We start from the raw sequence: 14,005 nt of genomic DNA, 5'->3' as shown, positions 1-14,005 counted from the left end.
ACTCCCTGCTTTTGGAAGACCTTGTGCCATTGTCTTGCTGGAATGTGAAGCTCCGATTCTTTGAAATCAAAATATAGGGTTTCAGAAGGAAAACTTATTGATTGTTGGCCGGAAACATTTTTGATAAGTCTTTATTTTCTGTTTGTAAATTTGTTTAATTGATTGTGTTTCATGTTCAAAATTCCTTTCTTTCAAACATGTTTATTTTTATTTGGGACTAAAATCAGTTATGGCTTTTAGTTTGGTTTGTAATCTTAGTTTCCAAAAAAGATTCTTTGTTAGCTTTGTTTCTAGGGATTAAATTTCATTCCCCGATTTTATATTCCAAAAGTATATTTTCTTTCGTGATTAACGGAAAAATCAGATAATAAAAAATAAGAATTTGTTGCTGTTTTTTAAAGTAATTATTATGTCACCCACAAGGATGTTACAATTGTAAGAAGGTTTTGAATCGATTTTTGTGATGTAAAATTAAACCATGCAAAAATACAAAGGATAAAAAGGAGAAATATGGACAAAAATTGTTTTATACCAAAGAGACAACAATCTAGTTTTTTTGTTCCTTTTTAGCAATTTTTCCAAATTTAAATGTTAGATCAGAACTTTAAGATACAATTCATTACTATACAAGACAGCTTCAAATAGCATTATTGAAAAAAATAGCATTAGTGAAATACATATAACGATACGTTCGATAAATTCATTTGATGTGAGAACGATTTATGGTTGTAATGTGGTTGAGTAGCGTATCGAAACCTATGAGAATCCAATTCCTTGTGGGTTTTCTAATAAAGAGAATACAAACTTAGAATCATAATGCTTTTTCAAAAAAAAAACTTAGAATCATAATGACATGAGAATATCCAGAAAGATTTGGAGAGTTTGTAGAGTAACAAGGAAAATTTTGCATGAAAAGAAAAAGCTAATAGATTAGATTGTGAAGAACCCAAAAGATAAAGGGAAGAATCCCCTCTATTCAAGTGAAGTACCTTCCTACAATCATCAAACCGATACCCTAGGCAAACACATGTATTAATTATATATCTCTTTTATACAGTTTTAGTATGTTTGTTTCATTTTTCATGTTATCTTAGCTTAGCAAGAGAGGGATTCGGCTCTAGAATCTTGAAGGGTCAAATGACTCTCTAAAAAGGAAATGTCAAAGACCTAATAATACGACTCATAAATTTGATCTTGAACTAGTGAAAAGAAACAAAGAAAAAGCTATTGGACCCACTTCTTAAATAATTTATTATACATAATAATAGCAAGACCACTTTCAAAAATGCAGTCGCCTAAGTGTTGTTTGGAGGTTGACTGCAGCGAATATAACCAAATCGGTGAAGTTAAACGTTGACCCGTAAAACCGTATAATTGACAAAAAAAACGTTGACCCATCTAAAACCGTCTAATTCCACCTAATTTCCGAGTTGACCACCAAAGCTTTTTTTCGTTCGCATAAAACTAAAACATGATTAATTATTATTAATCATTATTGACAGATTTTGAATAATTATTCATTACTAAATAATTACATTAGCTATCAAACCCAAAACAAACACATACATACTGTATTTAAAGATTTTTCGTACCAAACACACCATAATCTAAATGTTCGACAAATCAAAATGAAACTATTTAAAATTATATAAAAATATTTGTATAATTATATTTAAAAACTTGTGTAATCATGTTTAAATTATCTAAACATATTATAAATATATTAAATTATATTAAAACTAGCGTAGTCTCTGAATACTCTCTAATTTCTTGATAACTCGTTAGGTCCGGACTCCCCGCCGACTACACCTAACGTAGTTTTGAACAGGGAGTAAGACGATCAATGGACATATCTTATATATATTATTCAACTTTTTAAATCAGGTAGATGTTGAATAAAAAAAATCACCCTTGATTCACAAATGTTGAATCTTTTCAACTAATTAAAAGTAAATAAATTGGACTTCACTCTAACACATAACACATGTTATATTATAATTGGTTATCTAGTGTGTGTTCCTTTTTATTTTTACCCAATAATATTAATTTATTTAATTTACAGTAAAATAATGTTAAAAAGATAAAATTATACCAAAATTTAACGATTTTAATGATATATAAATAGACACTAGTTTAATTTCAGAATAATTAAAATTAATATGTTTCAAAATAAATTCTAAAATTTAGAAATAAAATGTAGAAGTTAATATTAGAAATAAAATTTCATAAATAAAAATACTGAAATTTATTATACAGAAAAAACTAAAGAAAGATGTCGTTTTTATCCTGGAAGAAGTCTTAGACATTGATTCGCTTTCAATATGTCGCCTCTGTTCTGCAGATTGAATCGGTGGATATAGAATCTGAAGTATTGCTCATCTATGGGTTTCCATCCGCGCCATAAAGTCAAAAATATTTTTGAAGGATGTCAGTTGAGTTTGCGAAGAATCAAAATCAGACTGCAGCCGAGAAAACTCTTAATCTCAGCAACATGTTAAGTTTGTTTCAAGTGTCCTTCAATATATGATCATGTTCATAATTTTTAAGATTTTCCATAACTATACTTGACTGAATCTTCACTATTGATAAGCTTTTGACCTGATTAATATAAATATTCCATTGTTTTGAAAACCGGACCAGACCGGACCGGCCTGTCGAACTGGTCGGACCGCGACTTGCTCTTCAATCCGGTTCCGAGTTGTTTTAAAACCGGATTTTAGTTAAACCGGTTAAAACCCGGTAAACTCGATTAACAATCTATCAAATTTGCTAAAACTGGTGGTCGAGTTTGACATCAAACCCAATTTTCTCAAATTCAAGTTTATAATTAAAAACTTCAAATTTTATAAAGATTTCTTAAAATTTATATTATTTTGTAATATCTATCTAAATAAATTAGTTTTATCATATTTTGTATTATTTTGATTTTTTCATTTCATTTTCATATCATTTTAGATTCTAATAAAGATATAAAGTTGTATCAAATAATTTTTATATATAGTAGAACCACTATATACTATAGTAGAACCGCAAATTGGACCGGTCCGACCGATAACCCAACTAAAATGCCGAGTCAACATACAATAGAATATGGTTTTCAAAACATTAAAAATACCTTTTCATCAGAAGAACTTAACCTTCTTATCATTAAGCCCTTTTTCCAAAAAAAAAATTGCTACCACAACTTTTACATACGAAGTTACACAAACTTATTTATTAATAATATACACTCAGGTTAACCTGTTATTTCCTCACGAGAACTATCGTATATCATCAGGTGTCCACTGAACTATGACTTCGTGCGTGCTATATATACATGAAATAAATATTGTAAATGTATTTTTTCCGAATTAAAAGTGCAGATTTATTTCATCCCAGACCGTTGATCTGAAATTTAATTATAGATTAATCATGATTTTGAATGGTCTATATACTCATATTATATACTATGGAGTGTTAAGCTATATTGTTGCTTCGCAAGTTACCTATCAAAATCACATAAACGTGGTTGAGCGGTATGACGGGATTGGACATACGCTAAACATTTAGGGTTCGAAACCTGTCAAATTTAGATTTATCTGTTTGTGTAGCCAGATGACATATGTATGCAGGGTCTATCTAATGCCGATAAACAGACCTCCAGAAGATTAAGGATTGACTGTGGACTCACTAGACATCTCCGAATTATAAAATAAAAAGTTACCTATCAGTTTCCAACATGTAAGAAAACATTTGAAACAATATGTAAATATAAAAGGTTAAAGTCAGATCGTCTTGAGATTGCCGAAACTTAATTCGACTAATGGGATGGCCACCACTTCCCAAAAGATGCTCTGACGAACGTGTATATATTTTTTTTTCCGTCTAATATATTGTATAGGGTTAAGGCTCAAAAATGATCTAGCCCGAACCGAAAAACACAAAGCCATATAGGCCCAAACACACACAAACAGAACCCAACATGAGGGCTATCAAACCGGGCCGCAAGCCCAAACCATTAACCACGCGTCTTTCCACGCGTCCTGGTCTCTTCCCCTGACCGTCACGCGCTAAACTCCACCGTTCGCGAGCCACGCATCAGCCATCCACAACGTCGTCATCCAAAGGTCGGGATTTTCGCCGGAAAAGAACGAAACGACTGATATTTCGCCGGAACACACCGTCGACAAATCACTGCACCCACTCGAACACCGAAAATCTTTCACCGGAGAGCTTCCATCGTCAAAACGAAATCTCATCCGGGAAACATCAAATCACGCACCACGCCTTTGCTAAAACGATCTCCATCTGTCGGAGAGCTTCCAATCGATGTTGTCGAGATCTCTCCCCAAACCGCCGGAGCTTTAACAAGTCGTCGGTCCCGTGACTACCCATCTTGAGAGAACCAGAATCGCCGGAGACGCGAATCTAGGTAAGCCTTCGTTCCCGGAAACAGAAGCCGGCGATCACCGTCGAAGGAGACGGCACGCCCCCAGAGGCAAAGCCGGTCATCCACCAGACGGTGCGATACCGGAACAGTAAAACCCAAAAAACAAACATGCAAACTATCTAAAGAAGCCGAAAAAAGAAAAGGAAAAACGGGAAAAAAACTTAAAGCCGGACCGGCGGTGGCTGTGGGAGCCCACCCGCCGGCCGGAATCGAGTTTTATGGCTGAGTTTTGGTTTAGAGAGAGGTTATAGGAAAATAGAGAGAGAAACACGAATGTGTATATTTATACTATATTAATTTGTAACTAATTATTGTACGTAATCAACATTTATACTTAAAGCCGGACATTTTATCCGTTAAATTTGATTCGATTCGTTATCTGTTGTTATTCGATCTGAAAATTCCGGATATCCGTAAGTTTTCAAAGCAAAATAAATAATAAAATTTAATATCCGTTAAAATCGAAGCAAATCACAAATATTAAAAATTTGGAAAGCGAATATCCGATCTGATTCGTCAATATATAAATACATGTATATTTGATTATATTTAAAGTTTTAAATGTATAGAATTATATAATTATTATTCTAACATATGATTTGACAGATTCTATTCACATTATTACTAATGTAAAAAGTATTACATAAAAGGAAGAGAAAACATTTATGACAATTTTATTTTTTTTCTTAAGTTTTGTGTTATTATATATGTTAACTAAGTTTAAAAATTTATAAAATATGTAAATTTGATTCACTATATCTTTTAGTTTTTATCTTTTATATCATGCAAAAAATATTTTACAAAAAAAAATGTATCGAATTTTAAGATTATTTGTATTAATCAAAACAAATGAAACATCCGTAAATATCCGCAAATATCCACAAATATCTATTTATTTTCCGGATATCCATTTTTCCGAATATCCTTATTTTCCAAAACAAAGTAAATCGGAAAATTAGATATCCGTAACATTCAAAGCAAATCACAAATACTTTCAAAAACCCGAATATCCGATCCATTCCCAAGCCTAATACTACTAGTGATTTTGCTAAACTCGAAACATAATACATAAACTCGAGACAGAAAAGCGTTACATATCGCCACTATATACATGCAAAGCAACTTATACCTCACGCGACTCAACCACCCTTTATCAAAACGCTCTCACTCAACCCCAAAGTTTCACACGGGCATAAATCGGCGAGTTGTTATATATGTACTGATGAATAAAACAAGCATTTCGCTAATGCCCATAAATAAACTACCCTGTAATCAAACTACGGCACGAGATAAATTGTTCGATACATATTAATCAGAGTTAAGAAAAAGTAAAAAATAAAAAATTTATTTTTGTCAACAAGAAAAAATCAAAAATTATTTTAAAATTTTAACTAACTGCGCATTTATTATAAAATAAAATATCACAAATATCTTTTAATTTTTGTCCATTATCACTTGTCTAGTTATTGTCAATAACTCAAAATTATTGTTTCAAAAAAAATAACTCAAAATTGTTATATATATTTTTTCGATACATACATTTTAATCTTACTTATTATTTATTCCAAGCACTATTAATTTAACATTTCATCAAACATTTCCAATATATATTTTGTAAATTTCAAATGAGTTCTTATCCTTTTATTAAATAAAAATGAAACTCTTTAAAAGATAGTATATGTTTTGTTGATCCTATTTCCCAGTAACAAGGTGGTCAGTCGGTTACTTTGTTAGAAGGTGTCATTTTCTATCAGTACAAATGCTTTTCCGTCATTTTTGAGGTGACTTGTTTTCTGCCTAGTTTATATATGCTTAATCGACATTAGTAGCATAAGTGTGATTGAGAGTGATTTAACTCTTGCTCTCTAGATTAAGGGCATCTCCAACCCCACTCTATTTTCTACACTAACTCTATTATAGAGTAAAATTTTCTCCAACTCCATTCTATATTTCTCTCTAAAATAGTGTAACTCTATTTTTTACTCTATATTTAGAGTAACTTTATTTCTTACTCTATTATAGTGTGTAACTTTTTTATTTATATTTTAGTCCTTTTATCTTTCAATATTTTTATTTTGTAACTATTTATTTAGTTTAATTATGCTAACAACACCTAATTATGTTTAATATATATATTTATATATATGTTTTTAAAATTTATTATTATTAGCTAAAGAAAACAAGCACTAAAATTAAAAATAATTTTATACGATAAAAAACTCATTTCACAATCTGAAATTCGTTAATGATCATTTGCGAAAAAGATACACTAATAGAGATGTTCAAGGTAAAATGTATTATGCTATTAGTATAATGTAATTATTAATATAGTAAATGTTTGATATAGATAAATAGTTTATGAAAACTTTTTGAAAAATAAAATGTAAGGATTCAATTTGTAAGTGTTGTAAGTAAAAGCTATTAGTCATAAAATTAGAAAAGAATATTTATAAGAATATTTATTTTAGTGTGAAATATATAGTAAATCATTGGAGAGAAACAAAACTCTATTTTAGAGTAACACTATTTTAGAGTGAAATCTACTCTAAAATAGAATAAACCATTAGAGATGGTCTAATAACAGCTAAAAAATGAATATGATGCAAGATTCGGAATCTGCTCATGCTATTTGTATATGTTGTCTGATCATTCTTTAGCTGACTGGCTGTCTCTCATACCATTATATTCGATTCCATCTTATTAACTATTGTTATTTTCTTCTAGGATTAAATCAGTTCAGAAATATTGCTTATTTTTACCTTTTTCTAGAAATTGTATCTTTTTGATATTTTTTGGTTTATATATGTATTTTTTTGTTTCTTTTTAATATAAAGGTGGTATATTCAATTTAATATTTAATGTGATTTGATTTTTAATATGGTTTTAGATGATTTTAATAATTTGCAAGAGATTTATGTGATTTTGTTAAACTACTCTAGAATATCACCTAAAATCATGAGATTTGAGTTTTTATTTTTTAACTAAGAAATTTCACACAAACACCCTAAAATCACCTGAAAACTTTAAAACTCGAAAACTAAAAATATTTTCAATAACAACAGACTTCAGAATACTTTATGAAATATCAAATTCAATAACAATGATTTTTTAAATGAGTTTTTAAATATTCATGTTTGAATAACAGTAGATTTTCCATTTTAATAGAAAATCACATAAAATTCTCCGTTAAAGTGATTCGAAAATATGTGTTTGTTAATTATAATTGTGCATTGTTTTAAAAAAATTGTGCAATTTCAGATCAGGGATAAAAGTAAAACAAAATCTTTATCCTAAAATAACAATTTTATGAGTACATCAACAAAAAATTTTTTGCTAACATTTGGTAGTACATCAAAATGTTTGAACCAAAGAATCTAACTTATTGAGATTTAATTTAGAATTTAGGATATAATCAAGGTATTATTAAGATTTTTTTTTAGTGTGAACAAATCAAACGGCTATATGCATTTATACAAAGAAAAAAGGGGAAAGGACCGGCTCGTAGTATCAATAGGAGAGAAACAAAACTTCACGATTTTTATAATGATGCATATGCAAATAATGATGTTCTTCGGTGGATCCGGCGGGACCCACAAAGTTTCCAAAAGTTTTTGCGAGTTCCGACACAAGAGACCCGACTTAGTACTCCGCAACAGCATGCATGCATGCAAAGCAATCAAATGATAAGTTATCAAACAACTAATTTTAATCAATATTTAATTTTATTTTAAAACTAAAGATTTGTTTGTATTGGTAGTCGTGTTGGTCAAATCTATCTTATTAAAACAGAAACATTCCGTTAGACCTAACATTTATTTTGTAAATTTTTAAATTAAGTACATATTTATACTTTATAGTTAAACATACATTAAATCATTTTATGTTCATTTCTTTATAATACTATCCATGTTTCCAAACAATATACTTATTTCTTTATGCTACTATCAATGTTTCCAAACAATATATTTATTTCTTTATATTATTATCAATGTTTCCAAACAATATATTTTTATACTACTATCAATGTTTCCAAATAATACAATAATTAATCTTAGTTATTTTATATCTATCATTTTTCTTTAAAATTTTGTAGAAACGTCATAATTTTAAAGTTCACTATCATAAATTGCAAAATAGTGAACTTTAAAATTTCGATTATAAGATTACAAATTATGAAGCTATTACAATTTAAATCCAATTAGATTACATATCGGTCATCTATTAGTTCAATCGGTTAGTCTCGGATTTTAGTGATTTTTTAATATGAATATTTTAAAAACATAAATTGAATTGTCAGATCTCCGGATTAACCGGTATAATCACAATCGGGTTGAATTTAAAAATACTGATTTAAATGCAAAAATATTTTAAATACACACTCTTTAAAATTTACCAAAATATTTGTTAAATTATTAGTAAAATTTTTCATCGTAAAATATTCCGTGCTTCAAAAGCGCGGATCAAAATCTAGTTAATTTTTAAAACGCGACCTTCCTCAAAAGTTACAAAACAAGAGTCAAGACTGGAATGTTTTGATTTAAAAACACTACAAGAAAACAACACTTTGGCGAGGAAAATTAACGAGGAAATAAAATCCTCGTAAAATTACGCCGACTTTACGAGGAAACTACAAAGAAAGAACAAAACGTCGTTATTTCCTCGTAAAGTAACGAAGAAAACATTTCCTCGTTAAAACAACGTAAAGTTACGTGGTTTTAACGAGGAAATTCTCTTTCCTCGTTAAAACCACGTAAAGCTTGCATCATCTTTACGAGGAAATGAGGAAATAGAGTTTCCTCGTAAACACAACGTAAATTCACGTCTTCTTTACGAGGAAATGTTTTACGTGATTTTAACAAGGAATACTAAAGCACATTTTTTTTTGCTACCTACCTATTCCTCGCAAATTCCTCGCAAAACTTCAACTACCAGATTCAAAAAATTTCTATAAATATGGAAGTTTCAACATCATTTTAAACACACCAATATTGAGGTTTGAGGTTTGGAATGAAGAGTAGAAGATAAGAAAGATGGTGTTTGTGGTTTGGGGTTTTAGATTTTAAGCGTTTAGAAAGCATACCTTGTTAATTCCTCGTATTTAACGAGGAAATAACGATGAAAAAAAAAATGCGAGCCTCGTTAATTCCACGTAAGACGAAATCGTCGTAAAGGCCTCGTAAGCTTACGTGGAATTACCGAGGCCCGTTGTTTATTTCCTCGTAATTTCCTCGTGGGTTTACGAGGTTTTAACGAGATATTTTGTCTAAACCCCTAAACCCTAAACCCCAAACCCTATCTTTCTTCTATTTTGTCTAAATCCCAAACTCCAAACCCCATTAATAATTTTATAATTTTCAAAAGATTATATTTTCAAATCTTCAAAAGATTGTATTTTTGTTGCAAAATAAATAATTTGATTTTGTATAAGTTTATATTAGAAAGAAGAGATTGATATTAGAAGTTAAAGAATTGTGGTTTTAAATTTTGAGTTTTGAAATTTGGAATGAAGAGTAGAAGATAAGAAAGATGGTGTTTGTGGTTTGGGGTTTTAGATTTTAGGCGTTTAGAAAGCATACCTCGTTAGTTCCTCGTAGTTAACGAGGAAATAACGATGAAAAAAAATGCGAGCCTCGTTAATTCCACGTAAGACGAAATCGTCGTAAAGGCCTCGTAAGCTTACGTGGAATTACCGAGGCCCGTCGTTTATTTCCTTGTAATTTCCTCGTGGATTTACGAGGTTTTAACGAGATATTTTGTCTAAACCCCTAAACCCTAAACCCCAAACCCCATCTTTCTTCTATTTCGTCTAAAGCCCAAACTCCAAATCCCATTAATAATTTTATAATTTTCAAAAGATTATATTTTCAAATCTTCAAAAGATTATATTTTTGTTGCAAAATAAATAATTTGACTTTGTATAAGTTTATATTAGAAAGAAGAGATTGATATTAGAAGTTAAAGAATTGTGGTTTTAAATTTTGAGTTTTGAAATTTGGAATGAAGAGTAGAAGATAAGAAAGATGGTGTTTGTGGTTTGGGGTTTTAGATTTTAGGCGTTTAGAAAGCATACCTCGTTGATTCCTCGTAGTTAACGAGGAAATAACGACAAAAAAAAATGTGAACCTCGTTAATTCCACGTAAGATGAAATCGTCGTAAAGGCCTCGTAAGCTTACGTGGAATTACCGAGACCCGTCTTTTATTTCCTCGTAATTTCCTCGTAGGTTTACGAGGTTTTAACGAGATATTTTGTCTAAACCCCTAAACCAACCCCAAACCCCATCTTTCTTCTATTTTGTCTAAATCCCAAACTCCAAACCCCATTAATAATTTTATAATTTTCAAAAGATTATATTTTCAAACCTTCAAAAGATTATAATTTTGTTGCAAAATAAATAATTTGATTTTGTATAAGTTTATATTAGAAAGAAGAGATTGATATTAGAAGTTAAAGAATTGTGGTTTTAAATTTTGAGTTTTGAAATTTGGAATGAAGAGTAGAAGATAAGAAAGATGGTGTTTGTGGTTTGGGATTTTAGATTTTCGGCGTTTAGAAAGCATACCTCGTTAATTCCTCGTAGTTAACGAGGAAATAACAACGGAAAAAAAAAATGCGAGCCTCGTTAATTCCACGTAAGACGAAATCGTCGTATATGCCTCGTAAGCTTACGTGGAATTACCGAGGCCCGTCTTTTATTTCCTCGTAATTTCCTCGTGGGTTTACGAGGTTTTAACGAGATATTTTGTCTAAACCCCTAAACCATAAACCCCAAACTCCATCTTTCTTCTATTTTGTCTAAATCCCAAACTCCAAACCCCATTAATAATTTTATAATTTTCAAAAGATTATATTTTCAAATCTTCAAAAGATTATATTTTTGTTTCAAAATAAATAATTTGATTTTGTATAAGTTTATATTAGAAAAAAGAGATTGATATTAGAAGTTAAAGAATTGTGGTTTTAAAATTTGAGTTTTGAAATGTTAAGAAGATTATATTTTCAAATCTTCAAAAGATTATATTTTTGTTGCAAAATAGAAAATTTAAATAAATAATTTGATTTTGTATAAGTTTATATTAGAAAGAAGAGATTGATATTAGAAGTTAAAGAATTGTGGTTTTAAATTTTGAGTTTTGAAATGTTAAGAAGATATTGAGGTTAAAAGGAAGATATGTTTGTAATATATGAAGTAGAATATAAGAAAGATGGGGTTTAGGGTTTGGGGTTTGGGGTTTCTGATTTTAGAGGTTTAGAAATTTACCTCGTTAAAAACTCGTAATTTACGAGGCATTTACGAGGACCAGAAAGACGGGCCTCGCTTATTCGTCGTTGGATTTAGGACGGGCCTCGCAATTTCCTCGTAAGTTTACGAGGATTTTACGAGGAAATAAAAGACGGGCCTCATTAATTCTTCGTAAATCTACAAGAAAATTGCGACGCCTTCGTAAGTTATATATACAACCCAAACCTCACAATCTCCATTCGTCCCAACTTCCTCTCCAATTCCTCTCCATTTCCTCTCCAACTCCTCTCCCATTCCTCTCTCCTTCGAAATGGTAATTTCCTCGCTCCCCATAATTAGTTTAGTATATTAGGTGGTTAGTTTAGGGAATTTAGATAGGTTTATGGAATTTATGTTCGTTAGATAGATTTTTAAATTATTGATGATAGATTTTTTATTATTGCTGATCATAAACTCAAAAAATATATTTTTGCAGGTTCGCAAGAACATGCTTACTGCTCACTACAGAGACATGTTCGGTGAGTCTGGTAGTCAGTTAGACTCTCCAGGTTCTTCTTCAGGTGCCGGCGGTTCCGTGTGAGTGGACTCGAGGCCTTCATCGACGTTATAGCGGCCACAAATCCGGAATGGGAAACTTTATTGAGGAACATGAAACAACAAAATCTCATTCCAGACGAGTCATCGGGCACACATGACGAGGAGGAGCAAGGAATTCTACGAGGCGATGAACGGGCCTTAGTTTTTTTCGGTTTATGTATTATAAAATCCAAAACTTATTTATATATAAAATATTTTGTTGCATTTGAATTTTATTTAAAATTTATTTATAAACCACAAATATATAAATATTTTTACTAAATTAAATTAATAATTATTAAATTTATCAATATTATTTATTAATTCGAAAATTCGCATTATACGAGTTATTTACGTCGAAAGCTAACCGAGGAATTTACGAGGAATATTTTACGAGGTATTTACGAGGAAAGCTTTTCAAGGAATCTACGTGGAGTTTACGAGGAATATATTGCAAGGAAGTTACATCAAATTTACGAGGATTTCTTCCAAGGAAATTACGTGTAAGTAACGACGAATGCATCGCGTGGTTTTTACGAGGAAAGCCCGCGAGGATTTTACGAGGAAATGCGGCGAGGAACTTACGACGAAATCTTGACTTCGTTTTTACGAGGAAATGGTTGACTCGCTACTTTACGAGGAAATGGCGACGAAATGTGTGTTACGACGGACGATAAACGACGAAACCTATTTCCTCGTTAATTCCTCGTAAACTTCTTTTTACGAGGAATTAACGAGGAAATTGGTCCTCGTTAAATATATGTTTTCTTGTAGTGAAAACTCAATAAGGTGAACTCGGGTTCAAACTTCACTGACCACACGGATATGAGTTATTGCTTTCGGCTCATTTGAATGCCCAGAAAATGGTCTATCTATGGGCTGTACCTCCACTCAGGGATTAGGCTTGTGTCATCATTGACCCGGATTTAACCCTTTAATTTAGAAGAAAAAAAAAGACTGGAATGTTTCTTCTCTCTGCCCTTTTTATGGATTCTGCTTTCGCTTTTATTTTTGAAACAAAATTCTGTTTGTATGGTATGCCCTTAAAATATGAAAAATCATTATAGGGGCTAACTAAGAATGCTTTCTACTTTTATTTTATATAATATACGCAGAAAAATAATGTGAAAATGTTGATGTCTATATGCAGTCTAGATCAATATTTGGATACAAACAAAGTTTAAACATTTTCTCAAAAAAAAAAAAAAGTTTAAACATGTATTGAGTTTTGAAATATATTCCTTCATTTCTGGAAAAAAATATCTAGCAATTTTTGTTTTTTGAAGCTAATCTTTTCTTTTTAAATATATTTTCAGTGCATGTTTTACTAAAATGACAACAAATTTCAGATATCAAAAATATTTATAGACAATATAGCTAAATATTTGATTTTCTATTAGTTAGGGTCATATGAAATTGTTTAACTTACCAAATGTACATTAAAGATTGAAAATTAGTTATTTTTTAATTATGCCGTACAATTAATCTTTGAAAAAAGAAGAAGATACCGGTATAACTTTTTTCTGAACTTAATGTCAACATAACTTAGACGGAATTGATATACTATAGCATAATATATATGTTATAAAATAAAGTTTTAAGAACATTTTCAATGTAAAATTCTATTTTCTCTTCTAAAATAAAACAAAATTATTATAAAGTAAAAATATTTCAATTTTACTCTATTCTTACTCCAAAATAAAGTAACGAACAAACAAAAAATATATTACTTAATTTATATAGTAATCTTCATTATGA

General features: G+C 30.3%; 1 long non-coding RNA gene across 1 annotated transcript; it reads left to right on the top strand.

Moving 5' to 3' along the window:
* Positions 1-10,543: 10,543 nt before the first annotated feature.
* LOC130499069 (uncharacterized) lies at positions 10,544-12,472 on the top strand. Its single transcript, XR_008937986.1, has 2 exons — positions 10,544-11,984; positions 12,147-12,472. It is a non-coding gene; the product is annotated as an uncharacterized LOC130499069 (long non-coding RNA).
* Positions 12,473-14,005: the final 1,533 nt, after the last annotated feature.

The sequence above is a fragment of the Raphanus sativus genome, chromosome 2 (assembly GCF_000801105.2).
Source record: "Raphanus sativus cultivar WK10039 chromosome 2, ASM80110v3, whole genome shotgun sequence".
In the NCBI taxonomy this organism is placed as follows: domain Eukaryota; kingdom Viridiplantae; phylum Streptophyta; class Magnoliopsida; order Brassicales; family Brassicaceae; genus Raphanus; species Raphanus sativus.
The sequence above is the reverse complement of the archived record's forward strand: the minus strand, read 5'-3'. Positions and strand labels throughout refer to the sequence as shown.